The sequence below is a fragment of the Oncorhynchus keta genome, unplaced genomic scaffold (assembly GCF_023373465.1).
Source record: "Oncorhynchus keta strain PuntledgeMale-10-30-2019 unplaced genomic scaffold, Oket_V2 Un_contig_1895_pilon_pilon, whole genome shotgun sequence".
NCBI lineage: Eukaryota > Metazoa > Chordata > Actinopteri > Salmoniformes > Salmonidae > Oncorhynchus > Oncorhynchus keta.
In genome coordinates, this window is record NW_026281205.1 from 1 (window position 1) to 12,400 (window position 12,400).

General features: G+C 46.7%; 1 pseudogene; it reads right to left on the reverse strand.

Moving 5' to 3' along the window:
• Nucleotides 1-9,624: 9,624 nt before the first annotated feature.
• The window catches only part of LOC127920323 (unconventional myosin-XV-like), a 56,388-nt pseudogene continuing 53,612 nt past the window's right edge, over nt 9,625-12,400 (reverse strand).

The window sequence follows — 12,400 nt, forward strand, 5'->3', positions numbered from 1 at the left end:
CTCCTCCCTCCTCTCCATCTCCCTCCTCCTCCCTCCTCTCCTCTCCTCCCCATCTCCCTCCTCCTCTCCCCCTCCTCTCCTTCTCACCATCTCCCTCCTCCTCTCCCCCTCCTCTCCTCTACTCCCTATCTCCTCCTCTCTCTCCATCTCCCTCCTCCTCTCCTCCTCCTCTCCTCTACTCACCATCTCCTCCTCCTCTCTCCTCCTCTCCCTACTCCCCTATCTCCTCCATCTCTCCTCCATCTCCCTCCTCCTCCTCCTCTCATATCTCTCCATCTCCCACCTCCTCCTCCTCCTCTCCATTCCCTCCTCCTCCTACTCACCATCTCCCTCCTCCTCTACTCCTCCTCTCCTTCTCCTTCTCCATTCTCCTTCCTCCCTCTACCCCTCCCTCTCCTCTCTCTCCATCCTCCTCCCTCCTCTCCCCTTCCCCTCCTCCTCTCCATCTCCCTCTCCTCTCCTTCCCTCCTCTCATATCCTCTCCATCCTCACCCATCTCCCCTCCCATCCTCTCCTCCCTCCCTCTTTCCCTCTCCCTTTCCATCTCCCTCCTCCTTCCCCTCCTCTCCTCTACTCACTACCTCCCTCCTCTTCCCTCTCCTCCTCCTCTCCTATCCCTCCATCTCTCCTCCTTCTCCCTCCTCTCCTCCTACTCACCATCTCCTCCTCCTTCTCCTCCCTCCTCCATCTCCCTCCCCTCCTCTCCATCTCCCTCCATCTCCTCCCTTCCTTCCTCCTCTCCTCACCCTATCTCCTCTCTACTTCCATCTCCTCCTCCCCCCTCCTTCTCCCTTCCATCACCATCTCCCTCTTCCCCCTCTCCCTCTCTCTACTACCATCTCCTCCTCCTCCCTCTCTCCTCTACTCCCTATCTCTCCTCTACTCTCCATCTCCTCCTCTCTCCTCCTCTCATATCCTCTCCATCTCTCCTCCCCTCCTCCTCCTCTCCATCTCCTCCCCCTCCTCTCCCTCTACTCACCATCTCCCTCCTCCTCTCCTCCCTCTCCCCCTCTCCTCTCCATCTCCCTCCTCCTCCTCTCCCCTTCCTCCCTCCATCTCCTCCTCTCCCCCCTCCTCTCTTCCTCTCCATCCCTCTCCTCCTCTCCCCTCCTCTCCTCACTCACCATCTCCCTCCTCCTCTCTCCCCCTTCCCTTCCTCCTCTCCATCTCCCCTCCTCTCCTCCCCTCATCTCCTCCCTCCTTCCCCCTCCTCCTCCCCTCCTCTCTATCCTCTCCATCCCTCTCCTCCTCTCCCCTCCCTCTCCCTCTACTCACCATCTCCCTCCTCCTCTCCTCCTCCTCTCCATCTCCCTCCCTCCCCTCTCCTCTACTCACCATCTCCCTCCTCCCTCTCCTCCTCTCCTCTACTCCCCATCTCCTCCTCCTACTCATCTCCTCCTCTCCTCCTCATCTATCCTCTCCTCCCTCCTCCCTCCTCCTCTCCTCTACTCACCATCTCCCCCCTCCTCCATCTCCTCCTCTCCCCCTCCCCCTCTCCCTACCTCCATCTCCCTCCTCCTCATCTCCCTCCTCCTCCATCTCCCATCCCCTCCTCTAACTACCTCCTCTCCTCTCCCCCCCTCCTCTCCATTCCATCTCCCTTCCCCCTCCTCTCCTCTACTCCCCATCTCCCCCCTCCTCATCCCCTCCCTTCCTCCTCTCATCTCCTCTCCTCCTCCCTCCTCTACTCAGCATCACCCTCCCTTCCTCCCCCTCCTCACCATCTCCCTCATCCTCCCTCATCTCTCCCTCCCATCTCCCACTCCCTTTCTTTCCTCTCTCCCCACTTCTCCATCCTCCTCCCTACTCACCATCTCCCTCCTCCTCCCTCCTCTTCTCCATCATCTCCCTCCTCTACTCACCATCGCCCTCCCATCTTCCTCCTTCTCCCTCTCCATCTCCCTCCTCCTCTACCACCATCTCCTCCCCTTCCTCCTCCTCTCCTCTACTCACCATCTTATCCCTCCTCCTCTACTCACCATCTCCATCCTCTTCCTCCTCCCCTCTACATCTCCATCTCCCTCCTCATCTACTCACCATCTCCTCCTCTCCTCCTCTACTTCCATCTTCCCTCCTCCTCCTATCCCTCCTCCTCTACTCACCATCACCCTCCTCTTCCTCCTCCTCTACTCTCCATCTCCCTCCTCATCTACTCACCATCTCCTCCTCTCCCTCCCTCTACTCTCCATCTTCCTCCTCCTCTACTCACCATCACCCTCCTCTTCCTCCTCCTCTACTCTCCATCTCCCTCCTCATCTACTCACCATCTCCTCCTCTCCCTCCTCTACTCTCCATCTTCCTCCTCCTATCCCTCCTCCTCTACTCACCATCGCCCTCCTCTTCCTCCTCCTCTACTCTCCATCTCTTTCCTCCTCTACTCACCATTTCCTCCCTACTCAGAATCTACTCTCCATCTCCCTCCTCCTATCCTCCTCCTCTACTCACCATCGCTCCTCCTCTTCCTCCCCTCTTCTCAACATCTCCTCCTCCTCCCTCTCCTTCCTCATCATAATTTCCTACTAGAACCCTTCGTTCCTCCTCTCCTCTCCTCACCTCCTCTCTCCTCCCCTCCTTCCTCCTCTGCTTCCTCAGAACGGGCCTCAGCTTCCATCTACAACAGAATAAAACATTATTAACCCTAACTAGAACAGGTCATTATTAACCCTAACTAGAACAGGTCAGGTTTACTAACCCTAACTAGAACAGGTCATTATTAACCCTAACTAGAACAGGTCAGGTTTACTAACCCTAACTAGAACAGGTCATTATTAACCCTAACTAGAACAGGTCATTATTAACCCTAACTAGAACAGATCATTATTAACCCTAACTAGAACAGTGTCATTATTAACCCTAACTAGAACAGGTCAGGTTTACTAACCCTAACTAGAACAGGTCATTATTAACCCTAACTAGAACAGGTCAGGTTTACTAACCCTAACTAGAACAGGTCATTATTAACCCTAACTAGAACAGGTCATTATTAACCCTAACTAGAACAGGTCATTATTAACCCTAACTAGAACAGATCATTATTAACCCTAACTAGAACAGGTCATTACTAACCCTAACTAGAACAGGTCATTATTAACCCTAACTAGAACAGGTCATTATTAACCCTAACTAGAACATGTCATTATTAACCCTAACTAGAACAGGTCATTATGTTAACCCTAACTAGAACAGGTCATTATTAACCCTAACTAGAACAGGTCAGGTTTACTAACCTAACTAGAACAGGTCATTATTAACCTAACTAGAACAGGTCAGGTTTACTAACCCTAACTAGAACAGGTCATTATTAACCTAACTGAACAGGTTGTGTATTAACCTAACTAGAACAGGTCAGGTTTACTAACCCTAACTAGAACAGGTCATTATTAACCCTAACTAAAACAGGTCATTATTAACTGTAATACTGTGTATTGTATTATGTTGTGTACTGTATTATGTTGTGTATTGTATTATGTTGTGTACTGTATGATGTTGTGTATTGTATTATGTTGTGTACTGTATTATGTTGTACTGTATTATGTTGTGTACTGTATTATGTTGTGTATTGTATTATGTTGTGTACTGTATTATGTTGTGTATTGTATTATGTTGTGTACTGTATTATGTTGTGTATTGTATTATGTTGTGTATTGTGTATGTTGTGTATTGTATTATGTTGTGTACTGTATTATGTTGTGTACTGTATTATGTTTGTACTGTATTGTATTATGTTGTGTATTGTATTATGTTGTGTATTGTATTATGTTGTGTACTGTATTATGTTGTGTACTGTATTATGTTGTGTATTATGTGTGTATTGTGTTATGTTGTACTGTATTATGTTGTGTATGTATTATGTTGTGTACTGTATTATGTTGTTGTGTTATGTTGTGTATTATGTTGTGTATTGTATTATGTTGTGTACTGTATTATGTTGTGTACTGTATTATGTTGTGTACTGTATTATGTTGTGTATTGTGTTATGTTGTGTACTGTATTATGTTGTGTATTTATTGTGTACTGTATTATGTTGTGTATTGTATTATGTTGTGTACTGTATTATGTTGTGTACTGTATTGTTGTATTATGTTGTGTACTGTATTATGTTGTGTACTGTATTATGTTGTGTATTGTATTATGTTGTGTATTGTTTATTGTGTACTGTATTATGTTGTGTACTGTATTATGTTGTGTACTGTATATGTTGTGTACTGTATTATGTTGTGTACTGTATTATGTTGTGTACTGTATTATGTTGTGTATTGTATTATGTTGTGTATTGTATTATGTTTTTGTATGTTGTGTACTGTATTATGTTGTGTATTATGTTGTGTACTGTATTATGTTGTGTACTGTATTATGTTGTGTATTGTATTATGTTGTGTACTGTATTATGTTGTGTACTGTATTATGTTGTGTATTGTATTATGTTGTGTACTGTATTATGTTGTGTATTATGTTGTGTATTGTATTATGTTGTGTACTGTATTATGTTGTGTACTGTATTATGTTGTGTACTGTATTATGTTGTATTATGTTGTGTATTGTATTATGTTGTGTACTGTATTTGTGTACTGTATTATGTTGTGTACTGTATTATATGTTTGTGTACTGTATTATGTTGTGTATTGTATTATGTTGTGTATTGTATTATGTTGTGTATTGTATTATGTTGTGTATTGTATTATGGGTGTGTATTATGTTGTGTACTGTGTATTATGTTGTGTATTGTATTATGTTGTGTACTGTATTATGTTGTATTGTATTATGTTGTGTACTGTATTATGTTGTGTATTGTATTATGTTGTGTATTATGTTATGTTGTATTGTGTATTGTGTTGTGTTGTGTATTATGTTGTGTACTGTATTATGTTGTGTACTGTATTATGTTGTGTGTATTGTATTATGTTGTGTATTGTATTATGTTGTGTATTGTATGTATATTTTGTATGTGTTATGGTGTTATGTTGTGTATTGTATTATGTGTGTACTGTATTATGTTGTGTACTGTATTATGTTGTGTATTGTATTATGTTGTGTATTGTATTATGTTGTGTATTGTGTGTATGTTGTGTACTGTATTATGTTGTGTACTGTATTATGTGTGTATTGTGTTAATGGTGTGTGTGTACTGTATTATGTTGTGTAGTGTGTTATGTTGTGTTAGTCATGTTGTGTGTATTATGTTGTGTACTGTATTATGGTTGTGTACTGTATTGTGTTGTGTACTGTATTACGGTGTGTGTATTGATGTATTATTGTGTTGTGTATTGTATTATGTGTGTGTGTGTATGTTGTGTACTGTATTGTGTTGTGTATTGTGTGTGTATGGTGTGTAGTGTGTATTTGTGTGTAATGTTGTGTAGTGTGTTGTGTGTATTAGTTGTGTATTGTGTAGTGTGTGTAATGGTGTGTATGTTGTGTGTACTGTGTGTAATGGTGTGTATTGTGTGTGTGTGTAGTGTGTACTGTATGTAATGGTGTGTAGTGTGTGTAATGGTGTGTAGTGTGTGTAATGGTGTGTAGTGTGTGTGTAATGGTGTGTAGTGTGTGTAATGGTGTGTAGTGTGTGTAATGGTGTGTAGTGTGTGTAATGGTGTGTGTGTGTAATGGTGTGTAGTGTGTAGTGTGTAATGGTGTGTAGTGTGTGTAATGGTGTGTAGTGTGTGTGTAATGGTGTGTAGTGTGTACTGTAATGGTGTGTACTGTGTGTAGGGTGTATGGTGTGTAGTGTGTGTAATGGTGTGTAGTGTGTGTAATGGTGTGTAGTGTGTAATGGTGTGTACTGTGTGTAATGGTGTGTAGTGTGTGTAATGGTGTGTAGTGTGTGTAATGGTGTGTAGTGTGTGTAATGGTGTGTAGTGTGTGTAATGGTGTGTAGTGGTGTGTAGTGTGTGTAATGGTGTGTAGTGTGTGTAGTGTGTGTAATGGTGTAGTGTGTGTAATGGTGTGTAATGGTGTGTACTGTCTTGTGCATCGTAATGGTGATGTATCTCTTGTGTAGTGTGTGTAATGGTGTGTAGTGTGTACTGTGTGTAATGGTGTGTAGTGTGTGTAATGGTGTAGTAGGGTGTGTAGTGTGTAGTGTGTGTAATGGTGTGTAGTGTGTGTATGGTGTGTAGTGTGTGTAGTGTGTACTGTGTGTAATGGTGTGTAGTGTGTGTACTGTCTTGTGCATGTAGTGTGATGTATCTCTTGGGGTGACGTAGTGTGGATGAGAGGAAACTTGACCAGACTCTTTCTCATCTTCAAATAAGCGTGTGGAGGGAGGGAGGGAATGAGGGAGGGAGGGAGGAATGGGGAGGGAGGGAGGGAAGGGAGGGTGGAGGGAGGAGGGAGGAGGGAGGGAATGAGTAATGGAATGAGAAAGGGAATGAGTAAGGCAGAGAAAGACATGGGGGAGGAGGGAAGGCAGAGAGAGAAGGATGGAAGGATAGAGAGGGAGAAGGAGGGAAGGAGAGAGAGGGAGAAGAGGGAGAGACTGAGGGAGAAGGAGTGGAAGGAGAGACAGAGGGAGAAGGAGGGAAGGAGAGACTGAGGGAGAGGAGGAAGGAGAGAGGGAGAAAAATGGAAGGAGAGACAGGGAGAAGGAGGGAAGGAGAGAGAGGAAGAATAATGGGAGAGAGGGAGAAGGAGGGAAGGAGAGACAGAGGGGAGAAGGATGGAAGGAGAGACAGAGGGAGAAGGAGGGAAGGAGGAAGGAGAGACAGAGGGAGAAGGAGGGAAGGAGAGACAGAGAGAGAAGGAGGGAAGGAGGGACAGAGGGAGAAGGATGGAAGGAGAGAGAGGGAGAAGGAGGGAAGGAGGAAGAGGAGAGAGGGAGGGAAGGAGAGACAGGGAGAAGGAGGAAGGAGGGAGGAGAAGGAGGGAAGGAGGGACAGAGGGAGAAGGAGATGGAAGGAGAGACAGAGGGAGAAGGAGGGGGAAGGAGGGAAGAGAGACTGAGAGAGAAGGAGGGAAGGAGGGACAGGAGAGAAGGAGGGAAGGAGAGACAGAGAAGAAGGAGGGAAGGAGGGACAGAGGGAGAAGGAGGGAAGGGAGGGAAGGAGAGACAGAGGGAGAAGGAGGGAAGGAGAGACAGAGAGAGAGAAGGAGGGAAGGAGGGACAGAGGGAGAAGGAGGGGAAGGAGAGACAGAGGAAAGGGGAAGGATGGAAGGAGAGACAGAGAGAGAAGGAGGAAGGAGAGACAGAGAGAGAAGGAGGGGAAGGAGAGACAGAGAGAGAAGGAGGGAAGGAGGGACAGAGGGAGAAGGATGGAAGGAGAGACAGAGGGAGAAGGAGGGAAGGAGAGACAGAGGAAGAAGGATGGAAGGAGAGACAGAGGGAGAAGGAGGGAAGGAGGGACAGAGGGAGAAGGAGGAAGGAGAGACAGAGGAGAAGTAACACAGACGTCTCAGTAGTTTACAGTGCTTACAGTAGGTACCGTGGTAAAATTATTAGGTTACATCGGGTGGTTATGTTCTTTACCCTGTCTGGTATCTGTAGTGAGGGTGGTTAAGGTTTTTACCCTGTAAATTTGTCCGTAGTGAGGGTGGTTATGTGTTCTTTACTCTGTCTGTAACTGTTGCAGGGGGTTGTGGGTTCTTTACCCTGTCTGATAACTGTTGCAGGGGGTTGTGGGTTCTTACCTGTCTGGTATCTGTAGAGGGTGTTTATGTGTTCTTTACCCTGTCTGGTATCTGTAGTGGGGGTGTTTATGTGTTCTTTACCCTGTCTGGTAACTGTAGTGAGGGTGTTTATGGTTCTTAAGTCTGGATCTGTAGTGGGGTGTTTATGGTTCTTTACCCTGTCTGGTAACTGTAGTGCAGGGGTTGTGGGTTCTATACCCTGTCTGGTAACTGTAGTGAGGGTGGTTGTGGGTTCTTACCCTGTCTGTAACTGTAGTGAGGGTGTTGGTGGGTTCTTTACTCTGTCTGGTAACTGTTGCAGGGGGTTGTAGGTTCTTTACCCTGTCTGGTATCTGTAGTGAGGGGGTTGTGGGTTCTTTACCCTGTCTGGTATCTGTAGTGAGGGTGTTTATGTGTTCTTTACCCTGTCTGGTATCTGTAGTGGGGGTGTTTATGTGTTCTTTACCCTGTCTGGTAACTGTAGTGAGGGTGTTTATGGTTCTATACCCTGTCTGGTATCTGTAGTGGGGGTGGTTATGTGTTCTTTACCCTGTCTGGTAACTGTTGCAGGGGGGGTTGTGGGTTCTTTACCCTGTCTGGTAACTGTAGTGAGGGTGGTTGTGGGTTCTATACCCTGTCTGGTAACTGTAGTGAGTGTGTTGGTGGGTTCTTTACTCTGTCTGGTAACTGTAGTAAGGGTTGTTGTAGGTTATATACCCTGTCTGGTATCTGTAGTGAGGGTGGTTGTAGTTTCTATATCCTGTCTGGTAACTGTAGTGAGTGTGGTTGTGGGTTCTTTACTCTTTCTGGTAACTGTAGTGAGGGTGGTTGTAGGTTATATACCCTGTCTGGTAACTGTAGTAAGGGTTGTTGTAGGTTTTATACCCTGTCTGGTATCTGTAGCGAGGGTTGGTTGTGGGTTCTATACCCTCTCTGGTAACTGTAGTGAGGGTGGTTGTGTGTTCTATACCCTGTCTGGTAACTAGTGAGGGTGGTTGTGGGTTCTATACCCTGTCTGGTAACTGTAGTGAGGGTGGTTGTGGGTTCTATACCCTGTCTGGTAACTGTAGCGAGGGTGGTTGTAGGTTCTATACCCTGTCTGGTAACTGTAGTGAGGGTGGTTGTGTGTTCTATACCCTGTCTGGTAACTGTAGTGAGGGTGGTTGTGTGTTCTTATACCCTGTCTGGTAACTGTAGAGAGGGTGGTTGTGTGTTCTATACCCTGTCTGGTAACTGTAGTGAGGGTGGTTGTGTGTTCTATACCCTGTCTAGTAACTGCTTAGTGAGGGTGGTTGTGGTGTTCTATACCCTGTCTGGTAACTGTAGTGAGGGTGGTTGTGGTTCTATACCCCTGTCTGGTAACTGTAGTGAGGGTGGCTAGATGGTTCAGTCACTGTCTGCAACTGTAGTGAGGGTGGTTGTGTGTTCTTTACCCTGTCTGGTAACTGTAGCGAGGGTGGTTGTAGGTCCCTACCCAAGGATCAGGGTAAGAGGTCAGGATCAGAGGTTAGGTCAGTACCTGGTGAGGAAGCCTCTATAGTAGGGTTGTAGTCTGATGATCTTGGTTCTGAACTCCTTGTATCAAGTTTCCTGACAAAGAACATGTGTGTAGGCCCTGCAGGGTGAGGGCCGCCACCTGACGAACGCGCTCTCTTAGACTCCAACAACTGGTACACGGCCCTTCAGAAAACAGGGTTAGCAACACAAACAGAGAGAACAACCAGACATCACTGTTTAAGACTGGTTTACAGGGTAAGCGGTTAGTATTGATGGAACAGGAAGCCAGGTGAAGAGGTTATGGCCTCACCCACACATCCTGATACATGCTCAACTTAGTCACTACTTGGTAGGCCCTAGGCAGGAGGGTTAGGTGTAGATGGTTACCTAGTCACAGCCTACACACAGGCCCTGGGTAGGAGGGTTAGGGGTTAGGTATAGATGGTTACCTTAAACACTACAGGTAGGCCCTGGGTAGGAGGGTTAGGGGTTACGTATAGATGGTTACCTTTAGTCACTCCCTACTTGGTAGGCCCGGGTCGGAGGGGGAACCAGTTTGCTGAGCATGATGACACAGTTCTCCCCATCAGGAGCTGGAGGCTGCTTCACACCCACCAGAGACTTGTACCTGACACACAAACACACAGGTTAGAGGGAGGCTGTCCCCACCAGGGACTGATACCTTGACACACACAAACACACAGGTTAGAGGAGGCTGTCCCCACCAGGGACTGATACCTGACACACACAAACACACAGGTTAGAGGAGGCTGTCCACACCAGGGACTGATACCTGACACACACAAACACACAGGGTTAGAGGGAGGCTGTCCCCACCAGGACTGACACCTGACCACACACAAACACACAGGTTAGAGGAGGCTGTCCCCACCAGGGACTGATACCTGACACACACAAACACACAGGTTAGAGGAGGCTGTCCCACCAGGGACTGATACCTGACACACACAAACACACAGGTTAGAGGAGGCTGTCCCCACCAGGGACTGATACCTGACACACAGGTTAGAGGACAAAGGTGACTGATACCTGACACAACAAACACACAGGTTAGAGGAGGCTGTCCTGACACACACAAACACCAGGGACTGATACCTGACACACACAAACAAGAGGTTAGAGGAGGCTGTCCCCACCAGGGACTGATACCTGACACACAAAACACAGGTTAGAGGAGGCTGTCCCCACCAGGGACTGATACCTGACACACACAAACACACAGGTTAGAGGAGGCTGTCCCCACCAGGGACTGATACCTGAGATGGGGGCAGGGTTAGAGGGTGTGTGTGTGTTACCTCAACAGGAAGATGTTGAAGGCCAGTCTAACAGGGTGTTTTACCTGAACAGGAAGATGTTGAAGGCCAGTCTAACAGGGTGTGTTACCTGAACAGGAAGATGTTGAAAGCCAGTCTAACAGGGTGTTTTACCTGAACAGGAAGATGGTCCTCTAACAGGGTGTTTTACCTGAACTGAAGGCCAGTTAACAGGGGTAGAGCATGGCGCAGGGTGTTTTGTAACGCCATGTTGGGCCAGTCTAACAGGGGTTTTTCAGGAAGATTCCCGGGAGTCCACCCATACGAACAGAATGAAAGCCAGTCTAACAGGGTGTTTTACACATGACTGTAAGTAACAGGGTGTTTGGATAAAAGCGTCAGGGTGTTTTACCTGAAAAAATGAAGCATATAACAGGGTGTTTTATGGAATTATTATGTTGAAGGCCAGTCTAACAGGGTGTTTTACCTCAACAGGGAGATGTTGAAGTCCAGTCTAACAGGGTGTTTTACCTGAACAGGAAGATGTTGAAGGCCAGTCTAACAGGGTGTTTTACCTAACAGGAAGATGTTGAAGGCCAGTCTAACAGGGTGTTTTACCTGAACAGGAAGATGTTGAAGGCCAGTCTAACAGGGTGTTTTATCTGAACAGGAAGATGTTGAAGGGCCAGTCTAACTGGGTGGGTGTTTTACCTGAACAGGAAGATGTTGAAGGCCAGTCTAACAGGGTGTTTTACCTGAACAGGAAGATGTTGAAGGCCAGTCTAACAGGGTGTTTTACCTGAACAGGAAGATGTTGAAGGCCAGTCTAACAGGGTGTTTTACCTGAACAGGAAGATGTAAGGCCAGTCTAACAGGGTGTTTTACCTGAACAGGAAGATGTTGAAGGCCAGTCTAACAGGGTGTTTTACCTGAACAGGAAGATGTTGAAGGCCAGTCTAACAGGGTGTTTTACCTGAACAGGAAGATGTTGAAGGCCAGTCTAACAGGGTGTTTTACCTGAACAGGAAGATGTTGAAGGCCAGTCTAACAGGGGTTTTACCTGAACAGGGATCCTGATGGTCTCCAAGATACCAGAATACCTCAGCTGACTGAACAGAAGACAGCCAGTCTCAAACACACCTGGCTACCTACACATACAAGCAAACACACACATATCATGGCAATACCAACAATATCACTGTTAAAACCTCTCTGGGGCCTCCTGTAACAGCGCCAGCTGTGCCACCAGAGACTCTGGGTTCGCCGCCCAGGCTCTGTCGTAACTGGCCGCGACCGGGAGGTCCGTGGGCGACGCACATTGGCCCAGCATCGTCCGGGTTACCTGGGAAGGGTTTGGCCAGTAGGGATGCCCTTGTCTCATCACACACCAGCGACTCCTGTGGCGGGTCGGGCGCAGTGTTTTACCTGAACCAAGGATGCCAGGTGCACGGTGTTTCCTCCGACACATTGGTGCGGCTGGCTTACGGGTTGATGCGCACTGTGTTAAGAAGCAGTGTGACTTGGTTGGGATGTGTGTGGGAGGACGAATGACTTTCAAACTTCGTCTCTCCCGAGCCCTGGGAGTTTTAGCGATGAGACAAGATAGTAGCCACTAAACAATTGGAGACCACGAAATTGGGGAGAAAAAGGGGATAAAATTCAAAAACAAGGACGGTAGCCCCTCCTCGCAAACAGCCAGTGAAATTGCAGGGCGCCAAACAGAAAATGAACAGAAATAATTAAAATTCCTGAAATATACAAGTATTTTACACCATTTTCAATATAAACTTGTAAATCCAGCCACAGTGTACGATTTCAAAAAAGGCTTTACGATGAAAGCACATCAAACGATTATGTTAGGTCAGTACCTAGTCACAGAAAACACAGCCATTTTTCCAGCCAAAGAGAGGAGTCACGAAAAGCAGATATAGAGATAAAATTAATCACTAACCTTTGATGATCTTCATCAGATGACACAATGTTACACAATATGTTTAGTTCGATAAAGTTCATATTTATATCCAAAA